Here is a 13,631-nt window from a genome sequence, read left to right on the forward strand (position 1 = left end):
GCAACTCGAGAAGGGGAATTCCTGCCAAGTCAGGGAATGAGCCATTGGCAGAGACATCGTGGCTGTCGTCAGGAGTGGTGATCTCAGCCGGCTGGCCCCACCTGGCTGGGGCTCACCCAATGGGTAAGTGGAAGAGCGGGGAACCAGGTGGGGATGGGCTGGGGAGCAGCAAAGTCACCGGGAAGGGCAGCCGGCTGACCTGGAGCTGTGCAGTCAGGAAAGTCATTCAGGTGGCCGATGGCTCCCTTAGGCGAGGTCAGCACCAGGTTTTCATCAAGGGGGTGGGGTTTGCTTTGGCTGCAACTCCCAGATCATGGGGCTGCGGTTAGTTCCGAGTGGCTGTGGAAGGTGGGAACTTATGGGATTCCCACAGCCATGGGCTCCAGGTCACTGGCAGGCCTCAGGGCCCGTCACCGTGAGCTGGTTGGCAAGGTGCCATCCTCTCTCCCTGCCCTTCCCAAGAGGAAGACCTCTCCTCTGGCACTTCCATGCCTTGAGGTTTCAACCTTGGTTTAAACCACAAATACGCATAGGAGGCATCCACCATTTGTCCTCAGCAGCTTCCAGCCCTGGCAGACTTTCTCCCAAGCACTGGATTGAGAAAAAACGAGATGAGACGGAGATGGCACTGAAGGCAGCTAACATTTATTGAGGGCTTACTAAGCACCAGGCACTGCCATAGACACAGGCTATCTCATTCATGCCTCACCACAGCCTTGGGAGGTAGATTCTTATTATTCTCAATTTAAAAATAAGGAAAGTGAGGTTCTGAGAGTTTAAGCGACTTGCCCAAAGACACACAGCCAGTAAATGGTGCAGCTGGAATAGAAATCCAGGTCTGTCCGGATTAGAGACCATTGAACTCTCAGCAAAATGGTAAAGTGTGTGTGTGTGTGTGTGTGTGTGTGTGTGTGAAGGTCAAGTAAAGGGGGCTTAGGGATGACTGGGACCTACCACAATTTTGACAGGGGAGCTTCACTGGCAAGAGGACAACAGAAAATTGTGTGTCACCAGATCCGGAATCCCCTGGGGAAAGTGTGCCCATTTACAAGAGAAAAGAAGTGGAAATTTGCTCTTGGCACTTATTTCAGGGACTTAGCTTTAGGTCACCAAGAGGTCTCAAGGTGCCCCTGTGCCCCAGTCCAGTCCCTAGGTCTTCCCCTGGAAACCCGTAATCTGCAGCTGCCTTCGCCTACCATCCTCCACCACCACTCCTGTTCCCCAGTCCTGTGCCAGGGACTCTCCTTTCCCAAGGCTGGGGAAGCAGACAGATGCTGGTGGCTGAGCAGGTCCCTGAACCTCAGGCCCTTGGTCCACCCCCACCGCAGAGGGCCCTCCTCCCCTGGGACCCTTTCCACTTTGCTGCTTTCTGCAGAGGAGGGAGATGCTCGGCTGAGGCCTGGCTGGGCCCCTCCTCCAGACCAGTAGAGCCATAAGAAGTGACAATTCCCAGCCAGTCCCTCCTAGAACCTCCTAGCTGTGGGACGGGAGGGAAGGGAGGGGGGTGGGCTGGTATGGATGCTGAGGCAGGTCAGAAGAGAGGGTAAGGGGGAGGTAGAATGGGAGACTGGGGTTCAAGTAGATGCCTCAAGCAGAACAGCCTGGCTCTGGACAGAAAGGGGTATGAGCTTTTCCCCAACACTCCAACTCTGGCTACCTTTGCACCTGCTGCACCTGCTGCACCAGCCCCTCTCCCCGCAATCCTTCCCCGGATTCATATTCTCCTGGCCTCCCCCAACCTGGAGCCTTAGGCTCGACTTCCCTAAGAAGTCCCCAAAACTCTGCAGTCGTGCCAAGTGCACGAGGCATTTGGCCCGGGATGCCGCCGTATCTGGCATATCGTTCCCGAATTATATCCTCTGGGCATCTCCTGGCCTCACCCACCCGCTCGGCCCGCTCTCACGCCAGGTCCGCCACACAACAAGCGCTCAATAATAATCTGGAGCGCAGGGCTGGGGCCAAAGGCGTCAAGCGAGTGGAGCGCGCAGGCCGAGGGGGCCGGACATAGCCATCCAGAGTCCCCCGGGAATGGAGTGGCTTTCTCTGCGAGGCATTGTACGGGGGCTTCCCGGTCGGGGCTGAGGGCCCCGGGACGCGCCACGTGGGGGGCGCTGGGCGCGCGACGCTGGCTCCGCGGGAGCCCGGCCCTCGCAGTTCCCCGGGGGCGAGCGAGCCGGGAGGGGAAGGAGAGGCCTCGCGGGCCCCTGGCACGGCTCCCCCTGCCGTGCTGGCGACCGCGGCGGGCCGGGGTTGGAGGGGCGCTGTTTCCACCAAGACGCCTCGTCCCTCCCTCGCGCCCTCCCCCACCCCGCCCGCCCGCGGTCCCTCCCGTCGGTCCCTCCCTCCGGCTCTTCCCTCCCTCCCGCCCTGCCTCCTTCGCGCCCGCCCCAGCCGCCGCCTGCGGGGACGTGTGTGTCTCTAGTGCAATTTCCCCTTTCGCTCGGTTGTCTGAGTGCAGGTCTCCGCTGGCTCGCGCCCCCTCCCCGGGCGCCCCCGCCGCCCCCTCCCTCGGCCTGGCCCTCCCCGGCGTCCACCCGGCTCCCCCCGCACTCCACCCCGCCCCCCGGAGTCGTTTTATCAGGGGCGCCGCCGTCTCACCTGGTATTTGCATCTCGCCCTCCAACTTGCCATTGGCGGCGCGACGTGTGGGAGAGCCCTGCGCCTCGCCCGCCCGGACCAGCCTGCCCCGGCGCCGAGGTGAGTCACGGGCGCGGGGCCGCGGGGGCAGGCGGGCAGGGAGGAGAGGAGGGAGGGAAGGAGGGAGGGGGACGGTGGCCCCGGCGGGCGCGGGGACCGACCGGGCGCCGCGCTCAACTTCCACTTCTCCTTTCGCCGGCGCCGAGGTCCGGGCGCCACTCGCCCGGCCCGGCTTCCGAGGGGAGAAGGCGGGCTGGCCGGGCTGGGGACGCGCGTCTCGGCCCTCTGAGCGGGGAGGGGACCGCCGCCATCGACCTCGGCCTCAGGTACGTCGATGGCGCCGGTTCTCCGAGCCTTCGGGGACCGCGGAAAGTTTGCCGAGGGCGGGATCGAGGACGCCGGGGCCCCGGGGCGTAGGGGCTGGGGGCCCAGGGAAGGGTGGGAGAGCCGCGGCGTGTTGCGTCCCGCCCTTGCCTCGCCCCACGGCGTGTGCGTTGGGGAACCCGGACTCCCGACCCCTGGTTAGAAGCGGAGTCGATTTCCCGAGTCGGGGTGGGGACCAGTTTGCCAGCTCCCCAGGCAGCCGGGGGTCCGTGACAGGGCCTATCGTGACAGTCCGCCCCAAAAGCTCGGTGCCCGAGGGCAGGAGGTCGGGCCTCACTGTGGCGGGGCTGCTAGATTGATCTGGCGGCCTCTAGGGCTTCTGGGACCAGGCGCCTTAGGGTAACACACACTCACAGACACATTCTCTCTCTTTCTCTCCTTCTCTTCATACACGCGCGCGCGCGCGCGCGCACACACACACACACACACACACACCTATGACTTGGATAATTGGATCGCCAAAATAGAGACCTCTTGGCAGGGGCCAGAGTTTCCGTGTGAGCCGGCCTCCAGCCTTCCCGCTGCCGCGTTCCCGTTCCCGCTCTCCCGGGTTCTTCCGCCTCTCTGTTCCCTCCTCTACTGCCGCGCAGCGCGGGGACTCAGCAGCCGCGCAGCGCGGGGTCCCCTGCCGACAGCGCCTTGCTTTTGGAGACTGCTGAGGCGGCGGCTTTATGGATTCCTGGTCCCTCCATCGCACCCTAAGTCTGCCTCCCTTCCCTCACTACACGGCCTTCTTGACCAGAGTCACCTCCTGACCCTTTGGCTCTGCGCCTTGGCCAGGTTCTCCCTGGCTTCCCCCCACCCCCACACACACACCCCAGCCATGGGATTTGATGGCCGTTTGATTCCTGCCCCTCATCTCTCTGCCCGAGATAGAGGCCTGTCTGGTCCTGCAGCTTCCTTTGGTTAATGTTTGACAGTTCATTGTGGCTAATCATTTTAATTAGCTCTTAAAGTGGGGAGGAACAGTTAACCTTGGACTTCTCGATTTTGGCCTGGTGGGGCCTCATATGGGAGGAGTGCTGGGGAGGTAGGAGCGGAAGTGAGGTCACCACCCCAGGGCCTGAGCCACCACTGCTTGGCCCCAAACAGCTGGTGGGCACGCCCATCAGGGACTCACCCCCTGTGAGCTGACCCCTGGCCTGAGTGCCAGGTTGGAGGGGGGTGGTGAAGGGATCAGATCTAACTCTCCCCTTTGGGGAGATAGGACACTTTGGCACCGAAAATGCCCAGTTTGCAGGGCAAGAATGCAAATTCCTCCTTGCAGTTAGTTACATAGGGTTTTACCGGTTATAAGGCACGTTCTCAACGATTAATTCAGTAGACTCACAGCAGTAACAGCCTAACTGGGAGCTATCTTGAGTTAAGTGAAGGACTTAGCTATCCTGGAGGACTTCCTATCCTGGCCAGTGTGGGGAAGAGGCTGCCTTGCAAGTGGTTGTCTCTGGGTTCAAAGCCTAGGAGGTGTGTGTGTGGTGGGGGGGGGAGCTAGGGGCGTTGAGCAGGCTCCACGTTGCCACCCTCACCCAGCCTCTAGCTGTGAGCCGAAGGAGTGGCTTGTTTGCAACTATGTCTGGCATTCCTCCCACTGCTGCACTGTTTGCTCGGTGGTTGCTCAGGAACTGGCGCCCACCCCTGGACAAACTGGAGGCCTGAAAGCAGCCCTCCCCCTGCCTTGAGCTGAGTGGTGGGACAGCAGCTTCTGTCTCCTCTGTCCTATATTGGAATCTAACAGTGAGGGTACTATGGTCTGTCATTCATGGGCCTGATTAATAGGATGTCCAAAATGTCCCTAGCCTGCAAAATTCAGGGCCTCCCTGAGAGGCCCAGCCAGACGCAGGCTGAGAGGATTGCTTTCCCAGGGAAATCCCTGCACCAAAGTTTGGCCTTGGTCCTTGCCAACCCCACCCCTCACCCTTCAACTTTTTCATCTTCCCTCCCATCCCTAGAGCCAGACTGTCTGGGTCTAAATCCCAGCTCTGTTATTTACTAACTGTGTGATCCCAGTCAATTGTATGCCTCAGTTTCCCCATCTATTAAATCAGACCTACCTCGTAAGGTTTTGCCAAGGATCAAATACATCAATACACATAAGCTGCTTATTAGAATCGTGAGTAGCACATGGTAAGCGTAAGCTAGCCTTATGGTACTGTCTAACATGGTGCCTAAAACTCAGATTCCATTCAGCAAACACTTGCTGAGAATCAGTCCCAGTACTAGGCATTAGCGAAGGGGCAGTGAGGGAAATACGGAGGCAAAGAAGATGTCACCTGTCTTCCGGGACTGTGTGTACCTTCTGGCGTGGGCCAGAGTCAGAGTGGGGAATGTGGGAGGGGGCCAGAGAGGGTAGCTAGGTCATCTAAATAACCGTAATTCAAAGCCGGGCTTGAATCACTAATTCAAAGCCAGTGCAGGGAGCCAGGTACCCCAGACTTGGAGGCTTCTCCTTGTCTGGGGACACTGGGTGGCCTCTGGTCAGGATGCCACCCCTAGACAGAGGCCTGCCCTGGGATGTGGGTGAATGAGAGGGATGGGGAGACCCAATTCCTGTGTGAGCTGCACGTGGCAAGCATTCAGTGGTGTGATTTGTCAGGTTCCAGGACAGGATGGTGGTACTTAGGGCCACCCCCAGACACCCCTCTAGCCCGTCTGCCTGCCATGCCCCTAGCACCTCCCGGAGGTCCCCTGCCAAGCTCGGAAGGGCCTTGGGCAGCCTTCTCCCCTCAGGCTTGGGCCTGACCCCAACCCAGGCTTGATTCTCTCTCCAGGATTTCTAAGCTGCAAAGAGGTTTCTGGCTTCACTGCCAATTTATTCCCTTTGTGGTTCTCAGACTGAAAACTAGTTCTGCAGGGGAGAAAGGAAACTCATCTGAGGTACCCAGAATCCCATGGGCGCTTTCCTAGGGGTCAGGGGCTTTTCTCATCAACACCAACCTGCCTGCAAATCTCTGGCCGCTGAGTCTTGCGTGGCCTGTAATAGCGGCCGCACCGCTAATGCCCTGTAGCTCGGACCCCAGCGCTGGTTGCCAAGGAACTGCTGGTCGGGGTGCTTATGACGGTTCTGACCTCACAGGCGCCGCTAAGTTTCAATTCAACAGACATTTATTAATACCTACTGTGTGCCCAACCTGTGCTAGGCGCTGTGGGGGAGTCGAGCGAAGGGGGCGGTAGGGGAGAGATGACTAAGACACTGAAACAATCAGAGGCGAGGACAAGCAGCCAGGCAAGCGGCTGGTCAGGTGCTAATTGTGCTCCTTGGAGCAGGGGCCAGAGGCGGCCAGGCTCTGAGGTCAGCAGCAGCTGGAGGAGGGAGGGAAGGCTTTGTGAGGGCCTCACTCTGAGCTAGACCTTGAGGGGGGCGGGGCGGGGCGGGGGAGATTGGGCCAGGCAGGAAAGGGAGAAAAGACGCCTTTCTCTCTCTTCCCTGGCCACAGGCTGACCTTCGAAGCCTTGATAATTGTTTGGCAAATGCATGTCACATAAAAGACCAGGTCAGCCGGTGTGGGTGGCTTGATGCAAGCTCCAGTCTCCACCCCGGGGAATATACAGTGGATGGTCCAGACGGGGTGCCCAGCGCCCCCAGCAAGGACTGATAAGACACAAAGGGTGGCCAGGCTTTCCCGCACCCCCCGCCCAAACTGAGGGGATTTCATTTTGATCTCCCCACCCCCGTCTCCCCTCCCCCCATGCACAGGCCCTGGAGGGGAGAGAGGGGAAAAAGAGAGGCAGAGGGCACCAAAGGGACAGGAAAACTGCCCTGCCACAGGTGTTCATGGCAGGCCGGACTGGTTGAGTTCCATCTTTCCCCAGGGTCCTGGGATTTCTCTGGAAGCCCAGAGGTTAGGGTAGAGGATAGAGATTTTCATTTTCTCAGCCAGCCGAGAACTAAAAGGTCTAGAGAGTCCCACACGTTTCTGTCCAGACCCCCTGGGCAAGGATGAGGACTAGCCATATATTTGTTTTGCGACTTTTGCATCTCGCATAGCTGGACATGGAGGGGGACTTGGTCCTTATTGGATTTAATTGGACAAAAACACCTGGACACACACATAGCCCCCATGTATCAGTTTTCCTCTCTCACTGCCCTCTTGCCCTGCGCCCTCCCTGCACATTGCAAAACCACAGAGACACACCAGAGTGCCCTGACTTCTCAGCCCGGGGAAATTGTGTTCGAAGGTGAGTTTCTTGGCAAAGAGACTCCACCCAGCCTGCTCCCAGGGTGTTGAGGAGGAGTGTTTCATGTAAGAGGATCTGCAAGGGAAAGTGCCAGGACATTTCTCAGCCAAACCAACAAGAAGCAAGAGGTTAAACAGCTTGCCCAGATTGAGGAAGCTTTGCCCTAGGTTCCCATCTTCTCGAGGGACCATTTTCTTGTTCCAGTGCTGGCACTGCCCACTTCTCACTCCACCTGCCCTTCCCAAAGCTGCCTTCCTCTTCCAGTCTAACGCAGTATTCTTCTCGAGACCCGGTATTATCCAGAGGAGGAAGAGCACAGGCTCTCTGCGTTCATATCCCAGACCCATCACTTACTGGTTGTGTGACTATGGACTAGTCACGTAACCACTCTGAGTCTCAGTGCCCACCTCCCAGGGCTGGAGTGAGGGTTAAACGAGATAATGCCTGTAAAGCACTCAGCATCATGCCTGGCACATGGTAACCACCCAGTAAGTGTTAGCTGCTATTATTCTGTGGCTATTATTATTATTGTTGTTGTTCTTATCATTTCCTCTCCCCACACCCTTGACTTTGCCAGCCTCCAGGGATCAACTGCTTCTCTGGCAGTGCTGGCAGGGCACGCGATGCCCATTCATAAAACCAAGAGGGAGAGTTTCCACATCTTTCTGCTAACTTTTTGTTAGCTCTGCTGTCACACAGGATAAGGAAGGGCTGTGGAAGAAGATGTGTGTAGGGTGTGTGTGGGGGGGGGGATAAAAGTTTTCTGAGTGGCAGGCAGTGCTGTAGTGAAGAGCAAAAATCAAGTCTCTAACATTGTTATTAACATTGCCATCTTTACCTCTTCACGACGTTCATTTCGAGGTTCATGCGCTGCAGGAATAAGAGTGAGTTAGCTCCTTTGAGAGCAGGCCTCATGTTCCACCCCTGGCAAGTATTTAGCAACCATCAGTTTGTTGTTATTACCCTATTGAGTGTAGAATTCTGGGAGCCAACTGGCCAACCACTGCTCACTTTCTCTCTCCTTTCCTCAGAACAGACGATGGGTCTATTCTGGGCTCACGCCCAGAGGCCTTGGGTTGGGGCTGGGACACTGCCTTTGCCCAGAAGAGTTCCTGCGGGGCTGGGGGCCGTTCCCATTCCAAAGGCGTCCCAGAAAGTAACTTGAAGGTTCCATCTGCTAGCAAATGGATTGTGTTTGCTTGAGGAGCCTGTGGCCACCCACAGGGGCAGGAGGCCCTGGACCACCCTTGGACCACCCCTGAGCCACTTCACTCAGTCCCTTGGTCCCCGCCCCTAGGCCTTGGGGGATGGGAGAGTGGGCAATTAGTCTTAACCTCCCCAGATTCCTGATGACCTGATAACAAGGAGGTACTTAAGACATAGATTTAGGAGATAATGTGTCTTTTTCCCATAATGCCCCCAGAGGATAGGAGAGGCTAGTTCAGCTCTGCTGATTCGGTGAGAATCCATGCACAGAAAACACCTGTCTCATTAGGTGACCACTTTCTTGGCGCCACCCTGATCCTAAAAAAAACACAGCAGGCCCAGGCCCCTGCTCTGAAGAATCTAAACCCGATTCTGGAGCTCTAGTAATACGCATGCACTTAGCCTCACCGCGGGCAGCAGCTAAAGTGCCAACCAGCCTGTGGCACTTAAGGTTTGTAGATTAGGTGATGATGGGTTCGAGGAGGGCTTACCTAGAGGAAGATCATTCTTCTCCCTCTTTAGCTTAATTGGGAAAGACTTCCTGGAGATGAGAGGGCAGATGGCCTTTCAAAAGAGGAAAGAGAGCGCATCGACTGTGCTCTAGGGGCCTTCCAGGCTCAGTGAGACAATAACGTCGGCAGGAGCATGAGCAAAAGATAAAACAACAACACACATTCGAATCAGCACACTCAGTAAGTTCCAAGGTTCAGAACTTGTCTCCACTGGTGGCAACAAGGAATGTGTTTTCTGGGAGAGCATGCGTGTTCTTGCTTCTTTTGTCTTCGTTGCTGTCATATAGTGATATTATTGTATAGTTAAATTATGCAGTAATATTACTTGCTAAAATTACAGAGTAATGCTGCTGTTGTTATTTTACCCAATCTAGGGACCTTTTTCTTTCTCTTTATGTAACAGTTTTATTGAGACAATATTGACATACAATAAACTGCACATATTTAAAGTGTACAATTTGATAATATTTGACATATGTATATACTCGTGAAACTAATCACCCCTGAAAGTTTCCCCATGGCTATCCCTCCTTCTCATCCTGAGCAACCACATATCTACTTTCTGTGACTATCGATTAGGATGCATTTTTTAATTGAAATATACAAATCGTCTTTGACTTATGATGATAAACCCATCGGCAGTTGAAACTATCCTAAGTTGAAAATACATCTAATACGCTTAACCTACCGAGCACCATAGCTTAGCCTAGCCTACCTTAAACATGCTCAGAACACTTACATTAGCCTACAGTTGGGCAAAATCATCTAACACAAAGCCTATGTTATGATAAAATGTTGAATATCTCATGTAATTTATTGAATACTGTCCCGAAAGTGGAAAACAGAATGGTTGTCTGCGTACAGAATGGTTGTCTGCGTACAGAATAGTTGTCTGTGGGTTGTTTACCCTCGTGATTGCGTGGCTGACTGGGTGATGTAGTGGCTGCCACTGCCCAGCATCATGTATCACTAACCCGGGAAAGATCAAAATTCAAAATCTGAAGTACGGCTTCTACTGAATGTATATCGTTTTTGCACCGTCGTGAAGTTGAAAAATCATAAGTTGAACCATCATTAAGTTGGGACCATGGGTGTTTGACATATAACATTGTGTAAAGTTAAGGTGTGCAACGTGGTAATTTGATATGTTTATATATTGTAACATGGTTGCCATTGTAGTGATAATTAGCAGCTCTATCATGTTACATAATTATCCTTTCTATTTAGTGATTGGAATAATTACATTCTAGTCTCTTAGCAAGTTTGACAGGTTATTAATACACTATTGCTATCTACATTCACTACACTGGGCATTAGAGTTCTAGGGCTTATTCACTACTCATTGTAATAGTTTGCATTTTCTAGAGTTATATATATACGTGGAATCATATTGAATATACTCTCTCCTTCTTTCATTCAGCATATTTATTTTAAGATCCATCCATGTTGTTTTCTACATCAGTATTGCATTCCTTTTTATCGCTAAGTAGAGTTTCTATCAATCTGTTTTCCAAAGTCATGGTACCATTTTACTTTCCCACCAGCTGTGTATTAGAGTTCCAGTTGCCCCACATGCTTGCCAACACTTAGTGTGGGCAGTCTTAAAATTTTAACGATTCTTTTTTTTTTAATTTATTTTTATTTCGTTTATTTATTTATTGGCTGCATTGCATCTTCGTTGCTGCGAGCAGGGGCTACTCTTCACTGTGGTGTTTGGGCTTCTCATTGCGATGGCTTCTCTTGTTGTGGAGCACGGGTTCTAGGCGTGTGGGCTTCAGTAGTTGCTGCACGTGGGCTCAATAGTTGTGGCTCACGGGCTTTAGAGCACAGGCACAGTAGTTGTGGTGCATGGGCTTAGGTGCTCCGTGGCATGTAGGATCTTCCCGGACCAGGGTTCGAACCCGTGTCCCCTGCATGCAGGTGGATTCTTAACCACTGTGCTACCAGGGAAGCCCTCTTTTGCCCATTTTTATTTTATTTTATTTTAAATTTATTTATTTATTTAATTGGCTGCATTGTTTTTTTTTTTTTTTTTTGCTGTGCACGGGCTTTCTTTTTAGTTGCGGTGAGTGGGGACTACTCTTCGTTGTGGTGTGCAGGCTTCTCATTGCCGTGGCTTTTCTCGTTGTGCAGCATGGGCTCTAGGCGCATGGGCTTCAGTAGTTGCAACACATGGGCTCAATAGTTGTGGCGCACAGGCTTAGTTGCTCCGTGGCATGTGGGATCTTCCTGGACCAGGGATCGAACCCATGTCCCCTGCATTGGCAGGCGGATTCTTAACCACTGCACCACCTAGGAAGCCCTGCCCATTTTTAAATTGACTTAGTTTTCTTGTAGTTGAGGTTTGAGAATTCTTTGTATATTCTAGATATCAGATACATGCTTTGCAAACATTTTGTCTGAGTATGTACCTTGTCTTCATTCTCTTCACAGTGTCTTTTGAAGAGCAGAAGTTTTTTGTTTTTTAATATTTATTTATTTATTTATTGGCTCCATTGGGTCTTTTTTTTTTCCTTTCTTTTATAACTATTATACTTAACTTATTTTTTTGGCTGTGTTCGGTCTTTGTTGCTGTGTATGGGCTTTCTCTAGTTATGAGGAACAGGCGCTACTCTTTGTTGCAGTGTGTAGGCTTCTCATTGCGGTGGCTTCTTTTGTTGGGGAGCATGGGCTCTAGGCACACAGGCTTCAGTAGTTGTGGCACGTGGGCTCGGTAGTTATGGCACATGGGCTTAGTTGCTCTCACGGCATGTGGGATCTTCCCAGACCAGGGATCAAACCCGTGTCCCCTGCATTGGCAGGCAGATTCTTAACCACTGTGCCACAAGGGAAGTCCCTCCATTGGGTCTTCATTGCTGCATGCGGGCTTTCTCTAGTTGCGGTGAGCTGGGGTTACTCTTTGTTGTGGTGCGAGGGCTTCTCATTGTGGCAGCTTCTCTGGTTGTGGAGCACAGGCTCTAGGCACACGGGCTTCAGTAGTTGCGGAGTGTGGGCTCATTAGTTGTGGCTCACGGGCTCTAGAGCGCAGGCTCAGTAGTTGTGGTGCACAGGCTTAGTTGCTATCACGGCATGTGGGATCTTCCCAGACCAGGGATCAAACCCATGTCCCCCTGCATTGGCAGGCGGATTCTTAACCACTGGGCCACCAGGGAAGTCCCGAAGAGCAGAAGTTTTTAATTTTGATGAATCCCAACCAATCAGTTTTCACTGTTATGGATCATGCTTTTGGTTGTATCTTAGAATGCTTCACCTAACTCAGCTCACACATATTTTGTCTAATGATTTCTTTTACAAATTTTATAGTTTTAGGTTTTACATTTTGGTCTTTGATCAATTTCAAGGTAATTTTTCTCTATAGTGAGTGGTACAAATCAAAATTCATTTTTTTTCTTTTTACATATGGATATCCAGCTATTCCAGCACCGCTTGTTGAAAAAACTATTGTTAGTCTATTACAGTTGTCCTTATATATATAGGCTTATTTCTGGACTCTATATTCTGTTCCGTTGATTGATCTATTTGTTTATCTTTGTATCAATACCAACTGTTTTGATTACTGTAGCTTTATAATCATTCTTGAAATCAGGTAGTATTAGCCCTCCAACTTTGTTATTTTTAAATATTTATTTATTATTTATTTATTTATTTATGGCTGTGTTGGGTCTTTGTTGCTGCACGCAGGCTTTCTCTAATTGCGGCAAGTGAGGGCTACTCTTTGTTGTGGTATGCGGGCTTCTCGTTACGGTGGCTTCTCTTGTTGTGGAACACAGGCTCTAGGTGCACGGGCTTCAGTAGTAGTGGCACGTAGGCTCTGTAGTTGTGGCTCATAGGCTCTAGAGTGCAGGCTCAGTAGTTGTGGTGCACGGGCATACTTACTCCTCGGCGTGTAGGATCTTCCCGGACTAGGGCTCGAACCTGTGTCCCCTGCATTGGCAGGCGGATTCTTAACCACTGCGCCACCAGGGAAGTCCCCAGCTTTGTTCTTTATCAAAGTTGTTTTTGCCTATTTTAAGTCATTTGCAATTCCATGTGAATTTTAGAATCAGATTGTCAATATCATTTTTAATTGACATGTAGTGATTTACAATTTCATATAAGTTTCAGGTATACAACATAGTGATTCACAATTTTTAAAGGTTATACTCTATTTAGAGTTATTATTGGCTACATTCCCTGTGCTGTACAATATATTATATATTGTATATATAAATATACTGTACAGCTTATTTATAATATCATCTTTTAATACTTGAATTTATTCTGTTTACATTAATTGTTATAACAGATATGTTTGGATGGGCTTTTGTGATCTTATTTTATAATCATGGATGACCCTAATGTTACTGTCATTTTAGAAGATGCTTAATCTTTTCATTGATATTCTTCAGTAAAGAGTTCCATGACTTTACCATGCATTTGCAAAATAGGACTATTTATTATTTGCCCTTCGTTTATAATCTATTTTTGGTGCAGGGTTCCATGATTATCTGCTCCATACATCATTTTCTAGATGCCAGTCATATCCTTTTTCAGCCATGTCTGTCTAGCCAACAAAAGTCCTCTTTAAAAAAAGTTATCCTCACACCCCGTTCTCTTGAATCACTTTAGCTCTTAGAACTGATCCAACATCATGAATTCTTTTTTTATATATAAATTTATTTTCTTATTTTTTTTTATTGGCTGTGTTGGGTCTTTTTTTTTTTTTTTTTTGCTGTG

The 13,631-nt window shown here is 51.4% G+C and overlaps 1 protein-coding gene across 2 annotated transcripts in view; it reads left to right on the forward strand.

Moving 5' to 3' along the window:
* The first annotated feature begins 2,769 nt into the window (after positions 1–2,769).
* Positions 2,770–13,631, forward strand: part of ELF4 (E74 like ETS transcription factor 4) — a 40,758-nt gene continuing 29,896 nt past the window's right edge. For both annotated transcript variants that reach the window (XM_057719045.1, XM_057719046.1), the window contains exon 1: positions 2,770–2,963. The gene's annotated coding sequence lies outside the window, so the exon portion shown is untranslated. The remainder of the gene's footprint in view (positions 2,964–13,631) is intronic.

This window comes from Hippopotamus amphibius, chromosome X (genome assembly GCF_030028045.1).
Source record: "Hippopotamus amphibius kiboko isolate mHipAmp2 chromosome X, mHipAmp2.hap2, whole genome shotgun sequence".
NCBI classification, from domain to species: domain Eukaryota; kingdom Metazoa; phylum Chordata; class Mammalia; order Artiodactyla; family Hippopotamidae; genus Hippopotamus; species Hippopotamus amphibius.